Source organism: Mirounga angustirostris, unplaced genomic scaffold (genome assembly GCF_029215605.1).
Source record: "Mirounga angustirostris isolate CCGP_5_RB_7025 unplaced genomic scaffold, mMirAng1.0.hap1 SCAF_8, whole genome shotgun sequence".
Taxonomy (NCBI): domain Eukaryota; kingdom Metazoa; phylum Chordata; class Mammalia; order Carnivora; family Phocidae; genus Mirounga; species Mirounga angustirostris.
The window spans coordinates 9,375,198-9,391,649 of record NW_026991716.1 but is presented as its reverse complement, the minus strand read 5'-3'; the positions used below and the strand labels follow the sequence as shown (position 1 = coordinate 9,391,649).

Sequence of the window (16,452 nt, the reverse complement as noted above, 5' to 3'; positions counted from 1 at the left end):
AATAGACCTTAAAATGAAAATTGTTACTAGAGGCAACAGAGGCTATTTTATAATAAGCAACAAAGAAGGACTTTCTTTGATAATAAAAAGGTCAGTTTATGCACCCAATAAGAGAGCCCCCAAATATATAAAAAACTAACAGAACCGAAGGGAAAAATAGACAGCAATACTTTGGAAGAGGCTGAAAATGAGGATGCTCTAATGGACTTCTGTTAACTTAATTCGTTTGAAATCCCCACTTCTTAATAAAGTCCCTTTTTCGTGGTAACTCATTTCACATGGTTCACGTGATGCTAACGTACTTTTCCCAACCACATGGATGGACATATTACATATCTCACCAACTAGGGTACCATAGGCGCTGGAGTTAACATATAACTCAAGATAGGCCAGTTAGAGAACTCAATGGAAATTTAGTGCTGTGCTGCCCCATATATATATATATTTTTTTGCAAGATTAATCAAGGTAGAACAGTATGATCTCTTATGCCTATGACTGAGAAAGAACAGGAATACAGATTTAAGCCAGGCAGAAACAAATGGATTTCATTTGTCAGAGAAAGCTGGTGCCTTGATAATGTTATTCTGAGGCCTTAGATTATTCCTGAACCCAAATGAACTCTAGACATTTTCACTACATGAGCCATTGTATTCCTCTTTTTCTTATTAAGCCTGTTTGAGTCAGGACTCTGTCACTTGCAACTGTAAAAGTCTTGAGCAAAACAGCAGTTGATAATTACGGTTCTGGTCACCAATCCCAGGGCAGGGGCTTCCCCACAGCAAGCACTTCTCAGACACCAGCTGGGTGTCCTACAATTCAGCTCAATTCTGACACTGCCTACCAGGAGGCAGCATCAGATCCCACAGATTAGGGGCTCAGTCCTACAAGACTGCTCCCCTCCCCCACTGCAGGTGGCAACTGAAGGTCCAGCTTGTCCAGTGTTTTTCAGGCTGATGGGCTATAGATCAGAAGTTCCAACAACCCCTTCCTTGGGTTCAATTAATTTGCTAGAGTAGCTCACGGAACTCAGAAAAACATTTTACTTATTAGATGACCAGTTTATTAGAAAAGGATATAACTCAGGAACAGCCAGATGGAACGGATACATAGAGAAAGGAGCTCAGAGCTCCATGCTCTCTGAGAGAGCCACTTTCCCCAAATCTTCATGGGTTCACCAACCCGGAAACTCTCTGAAACCTGTCCTTTTGGGTTTTTACAGAGGCTTCATTAGATAGGAACAGTTGATTAAGTCATTGGTCATTGGTGATTGATTCTCACCTCCCCAGAGGTCAGGGAGGTGGGAGTGAAAGTTCCAACCCTCTAATTATATGGTTGGTTCTGGCAAGCAGGGGCTCTCCTTAGGTAGGGTCCAAAAGTCATCTCATTAACATAACAGAGGACACCTTTAATGGCTCTTATCACTTAGAGAATGCCAAGGGTTTGAGGAGTTCTGTGCCAGGAATAGTTGGCAAAGACCAAATATCCATTTCTTATTATAAATCACTACATCTGGGCACCTGAGTGAGCTCAGTCGGTTGAGCGGCTGACTCTTGATTTTGTCTCAGGTCATGATTTCAGGGTCCTGAGACTGAGCCTGGAGGAGGGCTCCCAGCTCAGTGCAGAGTCTGCTTGAGATTCTTTCTCCCTCCCCCTCTTCCCCTGCTCATGCCCACTCTCTCTCTCTCTTAAATAAATAACAAATAAATAAATAAAATCTTATTTAAAAAAAAGAAAACTAAAAAATCACAACAACATCATAATAAAAATGCATCGGTAATCCGGATGGCTGAAAACACGAATAACTAGATACTGAGCAACGGTACGCAGAGAAAATATCTTTATTTTTCTCTCACCTCTGTCTTCTAACATGGCTCATCATATCTCTATGTCCATCCTATGATATTTTGAGATAATTCCGTAGTTTACTTGCAATTTTACATTTTAAGAATATTTAGGTACATATTACTCACTTTCAGGAAATGAAAAAAGAAATCCTAGGCACGTTTAAATCAAAATTCCAATCTCACATCTATTTTGATTTGAGTGTCTTTCTTTTCACAACTCAAGGCAGACCCACACCTCTGGCCCTGCAGTAGGGTACAGAGCATGGTCGTAGCTTAGAGATTTTCTCCTTCCTCTTTCAACCCTTTATTTTGCTGTGGTTTTGTATAGTTCTCTCTTGACTAAAAGTGAATGACTAGTGGGTTTTTCATTATAGCAAGCTTCTATATAACATTTTCTTTTCTGAGTTCTTTAGCCAATTATCTCGAACACCCTGGAGTGTTTGCAAAGTGATCAGACTGGAACTACTTTCTCCCACTTACCTTCCCATCCATCCTATATATATAGGATGTCTCATATATAACATTTTCTTTTCTGAGTTCTTTTGCCGGTATCTCGAAACATTTTTCACTGAGATTGTTCCAGATCATTGCTTTATGACATGGGTGGTATACTTTCCAGCTGATCTAGAATGACATCCTTTCAGCCTTTGTCCCTGGGGATCCATCCTGTTGGGTTCTCTCATCCTCAGCAGGCATTCTTTTTTTTTTTTTTTTAAGTATGATTCCCATCAAGACAACTCAAGCGCACGGGTCCTAAAGAAAATTCATGCCTTGCTTTTATGCCAGACTGTAGGTAGTCTGCTCCTCACGCCACTAGCTTTTCCTTGTCTTGCCATGGAAGGCAGTGGCAGCCAGCCATTTATCTGATTTTTCCAGTTTGGCAACAGGCTCCAACTATCTATTTTTATGTACACTGTCAAACTTAAGGGGACACGCATAAATTCCTCCTAAATGTCAAGTGCTCCCAAGGCCTTCCTCATCAACTTTAATGCACTGAGTAAGACTAAAAATTTCTGCATCTTGCAAGTGTCCGATTAGAGGTTGATCTGCTTTCTCTTCTTTTGCAGACACTCAGAGTCTCTACGAGGGGCTCTCTTGGAGTCCTCCTGACTTGGTTAGGTGGAGAGAGCCCTCCTTCCCATTCTTCATGTGTATTCCTCCTGGTAACTACACTTCTTACTAGACAGATAATTCTCTCCTTCTACGATTTAGCTCTCTCTCCAGGAACTCCTGCTTTTTGCTTTTACAGGATGGATGGGCAGGTAAGTGGGAGAAAGAAGTTCCAGTCTGATCACTTTGCAAACACTCCAGGGTATCTGTTTGGCTGTTCTTTATAACAAAGAGGCACTTGTGGACAGAAGTGATATTCAGTGTGTTTAATGGCCATTATGGTAGACCAAGGGAGTGGATTTAGACCACAATGTTGAAACAATATTTGGAAAATGCCTTGATGATCCAGGATTCAATCTTTTATTTCCAGATTATTAGGAAATGAGGGGGTTCCAGAGGAGAAGCTAGGGTGTTAGAGTGGCAGAGCTCAGGGAAATGGCTATTTATCAACCGTCTGGAGGTATTTCTGTAACTTAGCAATCAAGTGATTATCAGCCCTTCCTATGGCCTATTATCCTTGAGACTGAAGCTTGAGCTATCATTCTCAGACAATAAGAAAAGTCTTATTTCACATCTTGTTACATTTGGGCTATGATGGAGGCAATGTTAAAAAAAAAAAGTTCGATAAAATTAGCACAACTGAGTTAAGGAATGAGTCTTGGGAGGGGAACCAGGAACAAAGCAGAAATCATATAAAGAGAGGTAAATTAAGATAATGCGATAACTCCAAAATAAGAGTTTTATCTTGAAAGTGGGCCATTTGTAGCAGAGAAGACAAGGAGACTGAAGGTGAGGGAAACATCCTTGTGTTTACTGATGACCGTTTAAGTCAAAAGCAAGACAAGAGGGATAAGAGAGCAAAGGAGCAGAGACGTGGAAGGGACAGTGGATGCTGCAGACCATTCACGTGTGGAGTCACAAGATGGGAAGAAGTTGCATGGTAGTAAAAGGACCCTAGTTGGTAGTTTTCGTCGTGTGTGTGTGTTTTAATAATGTAAGTGTGTCTGAAGGCAGAAGTGTAGGAGCTGGAGGGAGTACTGGCTGAGACCATGAGCAAAATTTGGAGCTCGGTCTCTCTGATTTGGGAAGGACTCTATCAAGAGCTCACATAGATGGAAGGGTCGGCTTTGGGCAGGAGCAAGTTCACTTCCCCTCCAAGACTGGATGGTGGCATCAGGGTATTTACCAGCATGTGAATAAGAGTGAGAGCGAGCAAACGTAGTAGCTTAAACCAGTAAACTCTATCTTCTGGGTCAAGGAGATCCCTGAGCAAAAAGCTACCTGTGAGTGGCAGAGTGAAAAGAAAGTTCTAGAATACTCTGCAAAGGGCAGGGGACAATCTGGAGGACTGAGTTCCCAGGCTGCAAAGTAGTTTCCAGCGGCAGTCAGACACCAGGCTGTGCGCGGGGCCGGTGGTTCTGAGCAGACCCAGACGTTGTGAGGCGGAGGAAGAGGAATGTACAGGGAAATGGTGCGGACGGTCGAGGGGAAGGAACTGACGTAGCTCAGGTTCGGGATGGCCAGGGTGAGTGGGGGGAAGCAGAACAGAGCTGAGTGTCTGTGGGCCCAAGCCAGGTGCAGAATGCAGGCAGCAGAGAGTACGAAGTATGAGATTCTAAGCACAGGCTCTGTTTGCCTGGGAAGCAGGTTATATCACTGTACAATCAGAGGAGGGGGTGACATCCTGGTTTGAACAGGGAAGCAGCTTCCATGGGTGTTTGCGCCCTGAAAGACCTCGCCGAATTGTAACTGGTGAGGGAAGTCAGGAGGGGATAAAACTCTGGGTTGATTTGGCTGTGCAACTGAAGTAAGTTTCCACAGTGCGATAAGTATGCCAAGGAAAGAAAGGGGAGCAGGCCTGGAATGGACAAGAGGGAAGCCACCCAGACATATGCAAATATGTGTGTGTTCACTTGCTTTTGAAAGCAAACATTTTGTTTTCAGCAAACAGCTTGCATCTTGTGCTTCCTTAATTTTTTTTTTTTTTTTTTTTTTCAGAGGAAAGTACACACACACAAAACAGCCTGTCATGGCTGGCTTTGCCGAGAAGGAAGACAGGCCCTTGAGTGTTTTCCAGTAACCCGCTCTCTATGCTGGTTCTCACACGAGAAAGAAACTCAGAGTCACAAAAGGTGCCTATGAAAGGTTCTTTTAGACAAAAATTTGGTGGACATTAAAAGAGGGTAAAAGTTCAAATGAGAAGGAGCCACTGCCAAGTAAGCAGGAGTCTTAGCCAAAGGGAAGGAAAAGGAGACACTGGTTTAAAATGCAAGTAACCATGGCAAGCCAACAGTTCATTGCTAGAATCTGGTTAAGAAGTAATATCACACAGAGCTGTGATTGTTTATTCAAAGCAGGCCATGAGAGAACATTTGTCTCCAATGGGGACTCGCACAGCTTGGATTCAATATTATAAGTGCATTTTTAAAAGCGTGCAGCGCTTCTCCCTGACCCATTTGGTATGAAGCAAAAAGAAAAGAAAGCACAAAGTTTATTCTCAGTGTCTCTTGTGGGTTTAAGACAGCTTTACATATGGAAAAGCATTTTGGTGTCAGCTGTTGAACTGGTTTCCTGCAATTCTGCTTTTCAGTTGCCATTGGAAACTCTGTCTGGCTGTGTGGTAATATCACCCACTTCCCAAGGTCCAGAAACCGAAGCCCCTCTACAGAGAAGTGGAGCCTTTCTTTCTTTACAAGTACATGGTGTGCTTTGCCCCAGATTCTTAGTGAGAAGCTCTTGCAAACAGCAATAGGACTGTGAGCATAAAAATGAGGTATGGAAATATGACATCAAGATAAGCCTGATCTAATATAATGAGAAGTTCTGCAATGACCAGAAATTCACCTTCACGTTCATGCCAATCCTTCCACTCGAGATTATCCATTTACTGTGGTTACCGCCATACAGAGAGGAGCTGGAGTGGTTCTGTCCTTTCTGTGTAAATGGGATGACTATCAATACAGCAAAGGCTTTCAGGAGGGAGAAGGTCTCTGATCCTCTGAAATTTGTGCAAATGTGTCTCTGTCATTTGGCATGTGAATTTTTCTGGGAAAATACATCTGTAACTTTCCTCAGATTATCAGAATGGTCCATGACCCCAAATGCATTAAGAACCAATGAACTTAAAGAGGGCACGTATTGAATGGAGCACTGGGTGTTATATGCAAACAATGAATCATGGAACACTACATCAAAAACTAATGATGTAATGTATGGTGATTAATATAACATAATAAAATAAAATTTTAAAAAAAGGTATAAGGTTAAAAAAAAAGAACCAATGAACTCAAGTGTCACCAGGTAAAGTACGCTGGCCACACTCAGACATATGGAAAGGATATAACTTAATGGTTTTGATTAGGAAAATGCAAGAATAGGAATATTGTCCTGGAAAGCGTTCTTGCTGGTTAATGGATACAAGATGGCCAAGGAGAGGAAATTTTCAAGAAGAGATTGTGCTGGAAGCTGAGAGAACGGGTGCTCCTGGCCTGTCATGGCAGGGGGATCATTTCCCAGCTCTAGAAGAAGATGTCATGTCTCTATTCTTCTCTTTTTCAAGTCTTGAGCCATTAAAGAGCCTGAGAGATTCAGGAGAATCTGTATTATCATGAAGGGAGGAGCTGTGTTTAAAGAGGTCAGCCTGATGATCCCACAGCCCAGTTTAACAGAAAGGGAAGGGCAGCCTATCATGTCGTCTCCTCAGGGGAGGTGATCTAGCATCATGTTCCAGCGCTTAAAACAAATAACCTGGAGTCAGGCTGGTTGGGTTTGAAATCTGGTTCATTAAGTCATAGATATTACAACCATGTGCTGGTTATGTATTACCTTCATGCCCAAGGTTCCTCAGCCTTATAGTGGAGTTAAAACTGTTGGTCCTCATTGTTTTAGTCTACTTGGGCGGCCATAATAAAATACCATAGACCATTTGGTTTACATAGCAGAAATTTAATTTATTTTCTCACAGTTCCAGGGGGCGGAAGTCCAAGATCAAGACTCTAGTTGATTCAGTTTCTGGTAAGAGCCCTCCTCCTGGCTTGCGGATGGCTGCCTTCTCACTCTGTCCTCATGGCCTTTCCTCAGTGTGTGTAAGCTGGACTGGGGAACTCTCTGGTGTCTCTTCCTATAAGGGCATTAATCCTATCAGATCAAGGTCCTACCCTTATGACATCATTTAACCTTAATTTACTTCCTTAGAGGCCCCCATCTCCAAAAAGAGCCATGCTGTGGGAGACAGGGTTTCAACATATGAATTTGGGAGAAATAGATGTTCAGTCGATACCCTCACTATTCAAGGATTCCATATTTGTAAATTTGCCTACTCTACCATTTATTTATGACTCCAAAATCCATACCCATGGCACTTTTGTGGTCAATTGCTGACATGTAAAGAAAGGTGAAACATTTGCCTGGCATGTGCGTTCCCATTTGAGACTGAACAGGGCAATGCTCTGCCTTCTTGTTTCAGCTCTCATACTATAAACAAATATCCTTTTCACAGTCTATTTAGTGACATGTGTTTAACATTTTGTGCTCTCGTTGGTGATTTCACTGTTTAAAATTGCCCCTAAGCACAGTGCTAAATGCTATCTAGTGTTCTTCAATGCGAGTAGGCTATGATGTGCCTTACAGAGAAAATATAAGTATTAGATAAGCTTTGTTCAGGCATGCGTTGGTCTACGTGGTGTTGGTCATGAGTTCAATGTAAATGAATCAACATTACATATTAAATAAACTGTCTTTTAGCAAAAACACATATAAAACAAGATTATGTATTGATCAGTTGATGAAAACATTGTAACCAGAGACTTCCAGGAACCTCATCCTTTATTTCTTTTAGGAGCAGCACCTCAGTATTATAGAATATAACTACCATGAATAATAGAATTGATTGCATATGACTCATTAAGCTGAGGATTAAGTAAGTTATTATTTAAATAAGTAATTATATACAAAGGCCTTGTGAGATTGCTGTCTTACTTCAGGCTGCTATAACAAATACCATAGACTGGGTGGCTTTAACAACAAACATTTCTCACAGTTCTAGAGCTGGGAAGTCCAAGATCAAGTTGCTGGCTGATTGGGTTCCTGTTGAGGGCCGTCGTCCTGCTTTGAAGATGAATGCCTTCTTGCTGTATCCTCACGTGTTGGAGAGAGAGATCATTTTTCTTGTGTTTCTTCTTTAAGAGTTAAGGGCACTGATCCTATCCATAAGGTCTCCACCCTTGTGACCTAATTACCTCCCAAAGTTTCCTGCCTGCAAAGTTCCCAGCTCCCATTACTTTGGGAGTAGGACTTGAACATATGAATTTGGGGTGGAGTGGACACACAACATTTAGTTCATAGCAAATGATTAGCTCATAGTCAATGCTCAGTAAATGTCCTCTATTATTATTTCTCAGGACTAGAACAACAAGAGATCACTCCACAGGTGGAAACAATAATATGCAGTATTAATCCGTGCTCAAGTGTTACATAACCAGAATTTATAATGAGGCAGAAAGAGAATTTATGACCTGCTGGGTTGTCTAGCCCACCATTTCACCAGAAATAGCCAAAGATGCTAAAATGTTAGCCGCAGTTATGGCTTAGGTTCTATTAGTTAGTTTACTCATTCTTTCCTTTATATCATCTGTCCAACATTTACTCTGCATATGTACGTAGTAAGTGCCATAGGTATACCAAGATGAGCAAAACTTGTGCATAACTAAGTAAATAAAGATATGATATAAGCAGTGGCTGAATGAGAATGTAAAGGAAATATTAAGGGAATGTAGAGTTGGAACAAATTCCCTGTTAGTTCTCTCAGCATTTTCCTGAGAACTTCCTGGTCTTAAACCCCAGGTGGTATTTATGATAAATTAGAAGAAGGGCAGTACTACTCTGGAAAACAGTATGGAGGTTCCTCAAAAAGTTGAAAGTAGAGCTACCCTATGACCCAGCAAGTGCACTACTGGGTATTTACCCCAAAGATACAAATGTAGGGATCTGAAGGGGTACATGCACCCCGATGTTTATAGCAGCAATGTCCACAATAGCCAAACTGTGGAAAGAGCCAAGATGTCCATCGGCAGATGAATGGATAAAGAAGATGTGGTATATATATACAATGGACTATTATGCAGCCATCAAAATGAATGAGATCTTGCCATTTGCAACAACGTGGATGGAACTGGAGGGTATTATGCTGAGTGAAATAAGTCAATCAGAGAAAGACATGTATCATATGACCTCACTGATATGAGGAATTCTGCTGGAATGGTGGGGGGTGGGAGGGATGGGGTGGCTGGGTGATAGACACTGGGGAGGTTATGTGCTCTGGTAAGCGCTGTGAATTGTGCAAGACTGTTGAATCTCAGATCTGTACCTCTGAAACAAATAATGCAATATATGTTAAGAAAGAAAAAAAAAAAGAAGATAGCAGGAAGGGAAGAATGAAGGGGGGGACATCGGAGGGGGAGATGAACCATGAGAGACAATGGACTCTGAAAAACAAACTGAGGGTTCTAGAAGGGAGGTGGGTGGGAGGATGGGTTAGCCAGGTGACGGGTATTAAGAGGGCATGTTCTGCAAGGAGCACTGGGTGTTTGCACAAACAATGAATCATGGAACACTACATCTAAAACTAATGATGTAATGTATGGGGATTAACATAAGAACAAAAAAAAAAAAAAAAAGAAGGGCAATACTAGCTCCAACAAGGCCCACGAAGGTAAGCACCAAGTTGGCCATCCTGGTCGGCTGGGACTCCATTTTCTGCGCTGATTGAACTACAACACCCAGGGAGTGCCTGGGGGGCTCAGTCGGTTCGGGGTCTGACTCTTGGTTTTGGCTCAAGTTATGATCTCAGGGTTGTGAGATTGAGCCTGGTGATGGGCTCTGCATTGGGCATGGAGCCTGCTTGTCCCTCATCCGTCTCCCTCTGATCCTCCCCCTGCTCATGTGCACTCATGCTCTCTCTCTCTCAAATAAATAAATAAATAAATAAATAAATAAATAAAATCTTTAAAGAAACAACTATAAGACTGTCATCAACACAGTCTGGTGGTTGAGAGCCCAGATTCTGGAGCCAGACTGCCTGGATTCAAGGCCCATTTTTCATACCACCAGCTCTGTGACCTTGGGCAAGTCTCTGTGGTCCAGTTTCCTTACTATGTAAGTGAGGAAAAGGATAGTGCTTTCTAGCACTGCTATGAGGATTAAATAAGTAAATATTTTACAAGCACCAGAACAGTGCCTGCCACATAATATGCCTTATTTTTATATTTAACGAATGACTAGATCATCATCTCTGAACGTCCTACACCAGACACATACGAAGTGGATAAATAAGATGATTAACAATCAATTGTTGAATGAATGCATGAAAGTAAATGACCTTGGAAAATGCTCTTAGGAGAGGAGATATGAGGAAATGATTTTAAAAAAGCTAATTAGGTAGTTAAGATATTTTCAACTGCTCTCTGTAAAAAAGCTTTTATTGTTCTGATGCCATTAATATAAAGCCCAAATCTTAGGGTATGGTATACAAGGAAATCAAGGATAGGGTTTGTAGCAGTAACATGTAAACCTCCACAGCTCAGTGGCTAAGAAATAGCAAATTGTATTTCTTTCCCTAGAAAAGTATGATGAAAACGTAGTTCCCATCCATTTGATCACTAAGAGATTCAGAATATGTTTATCTTGTGATGCTACCATCTTGTGTCACCATGAAGGGAGAAAAGAATGAAGGGAAATGGATTCTTAATTTCCATGGCCCAGATGGGACATGTCATTTCTGCTCACAGTCCGTCCCTCAAACTAGACCAATGTCCCAGATGCAGTTGATGGGGACTGGGGTAGGGGGGAGGCTGGGGAAGGGGAAGGTAGAGACTCACATGGATATCAAGCAAGCAGCTGTCTCTGCCACATGACATACGAGGCCCTCAATAATCTGATCACAACAGTTCCTACTTTGTTTTTCAAGTGAAATGAGGATTTGAGGTCTCATAAAACTGTGGAGTAATCACTAGATGAGTACAACAGACATTCATCACAAGGAAATCTGGTTGTGGCAAGAAGAGTGCTCTCTAGACTCCCATTTGGCTTTGTGGGGAGGCAAAGAAATACCGAATGGGGCTCCTGTTCTCAAAGAGCTTACAGTGTAGTTAAGGAAATGGGAAAAGGAGTCGAGAGGATAAGGCAGGTAGAATCAATTGCAACCAAGTGCTAGAGATAAGGTAGTTTGGTTTGATAGAAAGAGTTTGAGATTTGGCATCTCACCACCCCTGGGCCCTAAAGTTTACTACTTGTATTATCTCAAGGAAGCCACTTAACTTCTAACAGTGTATATATATGGATATACTGCTGTGTACGTGCACTCACACACACTCACACACACAACTCACACACACACTCACACTTGCACACACTCACACACACACTCACACACTGACACACACAACTCACACACACTCACTCACACACACTCACACATACTCACACACTCACACTCGCTCACACACACTCACACATACTCACACACTCACTTGCACACACACAACTCACACACACTCACACTCACACACACTCACACACACTCACACTCACACACACACACACAAACTAGCTCAATAAATAGTAGCTGTTGTCTATTGCTTTTCTTTTTCTGTAACAAAACAAACTTGATGTGAAATATATTTATTTTCTTCAGCCATAAGATAAAATAGGATATTGTCCCCATTATTCTTTTTTAAACGCCAATTGAACAGCAGACCCAAAGCAAAGGTAAATGGGTCACTCATCTTGTCTGAAAGAATTTCTGTCGGGTCAGGTTCTAACCCTGAGCCTGGAAGTCTACTCCTGCTATATTTCAGGAGGTAAATATGATCACAAGACCGACCTCCAGCAATAGGGCAGTAGAAGTAGGTTAGGGCATGCCTGTCATGGTAAGCAGCCCGCGAGTTTGTTCCTCACCCCAGCTGTCTGCAGGCATCCCCTTCTCAGAGCCATGCAGCTGGATTAAAGATGGAGGGGGCACACATAGTGTTCAAGTCACCAATGCACTTCCCATTTAGTAAATGCCTTCCTGCTTTCCAGCCTCTGGATCCTGGGATATGGGGGCACTTCTTTTTCCAAAGTCCAAATCATAGTTTACTGAATTATCTCAAAACTTATGAAATGGGGGACGGAGTGGTTATTATCTACTTGGTCCTCTAGATGATTCTGATTTTCAGTGTCAATTTAGAATAGCAGATGTCCCATCCTTTTTCCCCTGAGTCCTGTCCATTGCAGATCAGAGGCCCTGGGAACTTATGGGAGGGTGTTGACAGATGTCTTGTATATATCCTGCTCCACGATAAAGGGAGTCTGGCTGAATAGAGCTCCCACTCACTGGCATCATGCTATCGATCACCACCAAACACCAGTGGATCCTTTTTATTCTGCAAACATTCTCTACTATTATGAATAAGAATATCATCTTACCATCTCTCCCAGAGCACAGAAGCAAATACAAAGAAAGAATCCTGTAATTTTAACTGCATCACGCTGTCCTGGGCTCTGTTCATCAGAGAATTCAATTCTGCTGAATAATTCTCCATAGGCACGAATGATAAAAGAGGGGATTATTACCCATCTGTTTGCCCTCTCAGCTTTTGTCCAGCCCTTATTGTCTTTTCAAACTAGATCCATCTGATTAGTTTTGTGACGCAGGAAGGCATCACCAAATATGAGCGAATTCCCAGGCCCTGGGAGCTGCTCGCCACACTGAGGCAGAGTGACACTGGGTATTTTGCATTTCAGCAAACTGGGGCTGGAATAAGATATTTAAGGTCAAGGCCATGACATCTGTGGCTGGGAAAGGGCCAGCGGAGATCATTTTTATCTTCTGCTGCACACATGCAATCTATTCATCACTGGGCATCAAGATCTTGACTGAGCAGCCAGAAAAAGCACAAGAGTTCTCATCTCGGCTATTTATATTATTTTGCTTTGTTCTTCCCTACAAACATTTTTTCAGGTCTGGGCAAGACTTCGCCAGGGCCCTTGTTTCCAGAAGACAAATTTGAATGGGAATTGGGCAAGAAGGAAGGGAGATTCTGAAGCATTATAGTTCCCGATGTCCAGATTGTAGAATTCAGGGGCCGTTTCTTTTCAGGAAATGGATGCAGTTGCCAGATGTTATAAACCTAAACAGAAAATAAAATAACTCGTTTACATCAAAACACCTCCACTTAACCCTCATGTGAAAAACCCATCCATCTCTTTTTCTAATCTATTCTCTCCGATGCACAGAATTTTAGGTTATAAAAGTTTAAATTAGAATCAAAACATTTTCCTTGGTGAAACTTTCCTTTTGTGACACTTTATGGAGCCTGTTAGAGTAGAAATTGTAGCTGTACTTAGATGCTTCCGACTCACACTCTTAGATCCAGCGGGATGTGGAGACCTGAGCTTTGAAACTAACCACCAGGCTTTGAAACGAACCACCACTTTTGCTTTCCTTCCCTGGGCTTCCTTCTCCTCACCTGTAAAATGATACAGTTAGACAACATTGTTTCTGAAGTCCCTTCTTGTTCTGAAAGTCTCTTTTTCCTGGAGGGTATTTGCTTCAGTGGCATTTACACTATGTATTAACAATTTCTCTGTATTGATTTTGTGGCTACTCCATTAAATAGAAACATGCTTATCTTTGTCTTCATGAGTGTTAATAGAGGCTAAACTGGAGAAGGTGACATGACCTTCACCCTTTAAAGGCACATTATCCTGAGCAACTTCTGGGCTGTGCTCCTATTCTACTTTTGATTATGTATCTTCTTTCATCAAAGACACAGCAATGAGAACTTCAGAAAGAAGATGCCTCTTATGTTTTCACACTCCCCCATGTTCTTTTAAAAATGCGCTGCCATCATGCACTTATTTTATAATTTACCATTAATCTCTGTGACACTGCCGTGATCAGGATTTCAGAACATTTCCGAAAGGTGCATTGTCTCCTAGTGCTTTTGTACGGGGAATTGCATTTTGCTGCTATCCCCTTTCAAGGTTGCTGAAGCATGCTTGTAATGGGTTATCATGATCCCAGATAAAAGCAAGCCAGTGGCGCCAGATTACACACCCAGGCTTTCCTCACCAGGGTCTTACTTTACTTTTCAGACTCAGAGAACTGGCTTCACCTTGCACTTTTTCAGGGTCTCAGAGAATAGTATAATGAACTATTAAGACCTAGCCTCAGAATTCGGCTCTTCTGAAATCCTGAGTAGGGATATTCCTTTTGTATTTACATTTCTAAGAACAAAGGGGAAAGGAGTGGTAATTGACATTTATTATGTCCCTTCTATCATATATTCCAAATGCCACGTTAGGTGCATCTAACCCTCCCTTGCTCATCCAAGCCCTCCCAGCAAACTGTGAAATAGGTAATTATGGCCGTGTTACAGATGAGAGCCTAAGGTTTGAAGATATTCTGCAAATCACTGAATATTGCACAACAGGGAAACATAGAACCTCGACTTGAACCCAAGTCTGTTTGTTTACCAAACCCACATGGTAGGTTTGTGATTTCTTCATCCTTTTATAATTTTTTAAATGTCCATTCTATATGCATAATACATCCCTTACATGTATTCTTTCATTTTCTTCATTTATTCTTATTTCTTTACTGTAACAGTTTGATTTCATTTTCCATCATGCAATTATCCGCCAGTACATTTCTATCTTTTGGAGTTTGCTGTTCCCCTGTCTGTCATCCCACAAGGACCAAGGTTCTGCAGATATTTTTAGATCTGGCACAGGGTCTTTGTGAAACCAACCCTAATGCAGCCTGTAATTCATGCATCTGAAAGTCCTTCCCTGATACAGACATGTCTAGGGGCCCTGCCTCTTTCATCAAATAAGAGGATATAGTTCTTAGGGAGGAAGAACAGAGGCAAATCTACAACAGAGCTGCTGGTGGAGAAAACCACTGGAGTCTTGTGAACCTGTTGAATCAGCTTAAGAACTTAATTTTTTAAATCAATCACAAAGAAGGTGAGATTTCAGGATTTCTTCTTCTATCATGGATACAGTTGTCTATATGAATAAAAGGCGAAAATAGAGACTGTGAAAAACTCCACCAAATGACCTAAAAACTATGGAAATTTCTTGCAAACACCAGACAGCAGAAAGCCAACACCAAAGGCAGTCTACGAGCACGTGGAAAATACCGAAGGTCACACATATGTCCTTTAACCAGAGGTGCACAGCAGTGCAAGTATACGTCCTCAGTGATCCCTATGGCACGGTGCCTGGCAGACAGAAACGTAGACATCTAAGGACACATCCTTGGCTTGTGCCATCAAATACTGAGATGCAGTGTTCCTTTCACTCTTACAATTCACAGGCACTAGAGTTCTAAGAGAATCCTAGGAAATACGTCCCTTCCAAAATTAATAATTTTTAATTTTTGACAAGATCCCATGTTTCTGGGAGCAAGGAATCCTTCGCAGGTGTTTTCATTTTTGTTTTTTTGCGGGTTTTTTTTGGTCATGTTATGGTCTAGTGCTAGAGCACTCTTTTCAGGATCCTGTAGCCTCTGTTGTTGCTAAGTCACACCTCAGATCTAACAGCGATCTTCTGTAATCTGGAGTTGTTATAAAGGTTCGGTATTTGGAAGCCATTCTTGGGAATTTGATATATTTTATTTCTCTGCTTAGCAGACTCTAGTTGAGTATCTGGATTGGGTTGCATAGAGTTATTGTCTCACATTCAAGTGATTACCCAAAGGAAACACTCCCTTCTTGCTGTTTCTCTTCGAGAAAATAATAATGAGTTCACACACACACACACACTCACACACATCAAGGATAACTGCCAGATCTGTTTAAATCCAAATTCCTGTTACTACTTTGGTACTGGCATATGCTGTTCTTTGTGCTAAGAACAGGAAGTCCCAATCTTCAAAACATTTTGAAGGTAGTTTTATTGAATGACAAATGATCTCACAGCAAAGGTCCTATCTCCCATATAAGAATCAAAAACCTGCTTGAGAATTGGATAAATAACATCTAATCCTTTGTTTTATTTCACAAGCAGTTCAGAGAGAATGATGCCTGGCTGCACATTTGAATCCCCTGGGGATTGTTGGAAACCTAGCAGGTTCTCCCTGCCCCAAAGGTTTTGGTTCCATTTTTCTGGGGTCGAGCTCGGGCTTTTTATTTCTAAAAGCTGCTCGGGTGAGTCTAATAGGCAGCTAGGCTTGAGCACCACTGAGGCTTTGGGGGAGGCTCGTCAATGGAATGTAAGACACACACATGCCTGCTGGACACATGCGTAATCCTTTGGATGAAAGGGAGAGAGAGAGAGAGACAAAGAAAGGCAGATACTGGTTGGATTTGAGCTCACCAGCAATTACTAGAAATAATTATTACTTAATCTTCCTACTCCATGGCAGTTACATGGCATAATAAAGACCTTTTTTCATATACAATGGAATGTTACTCTGCCATGAAAAAGAATGAAATCTTCCCATTTATGACAACA

General features: G+C 41.7%; 1 long non-coding RNA gene across 1 annotated transcript; it reads left to right on the top strand.

Moving 5' to 3' along the window:
* Positions 1-4,964: 4,964 nt before the first annotated feature.
* On the top strand, positions 4,965-6,260 carry LOC135365478 (uncharacterized). Its single transcript, XR_010413410.1, has 2 exons — positions 4,965-5,087; positions 5,546-6,260. It is a non-coding gene; the product is annotated as an uncharacterized LOC135365478 (long non-coding RNA).
* Positions 6,261-16,452: the final 10,192 nt, after the last annotated feature.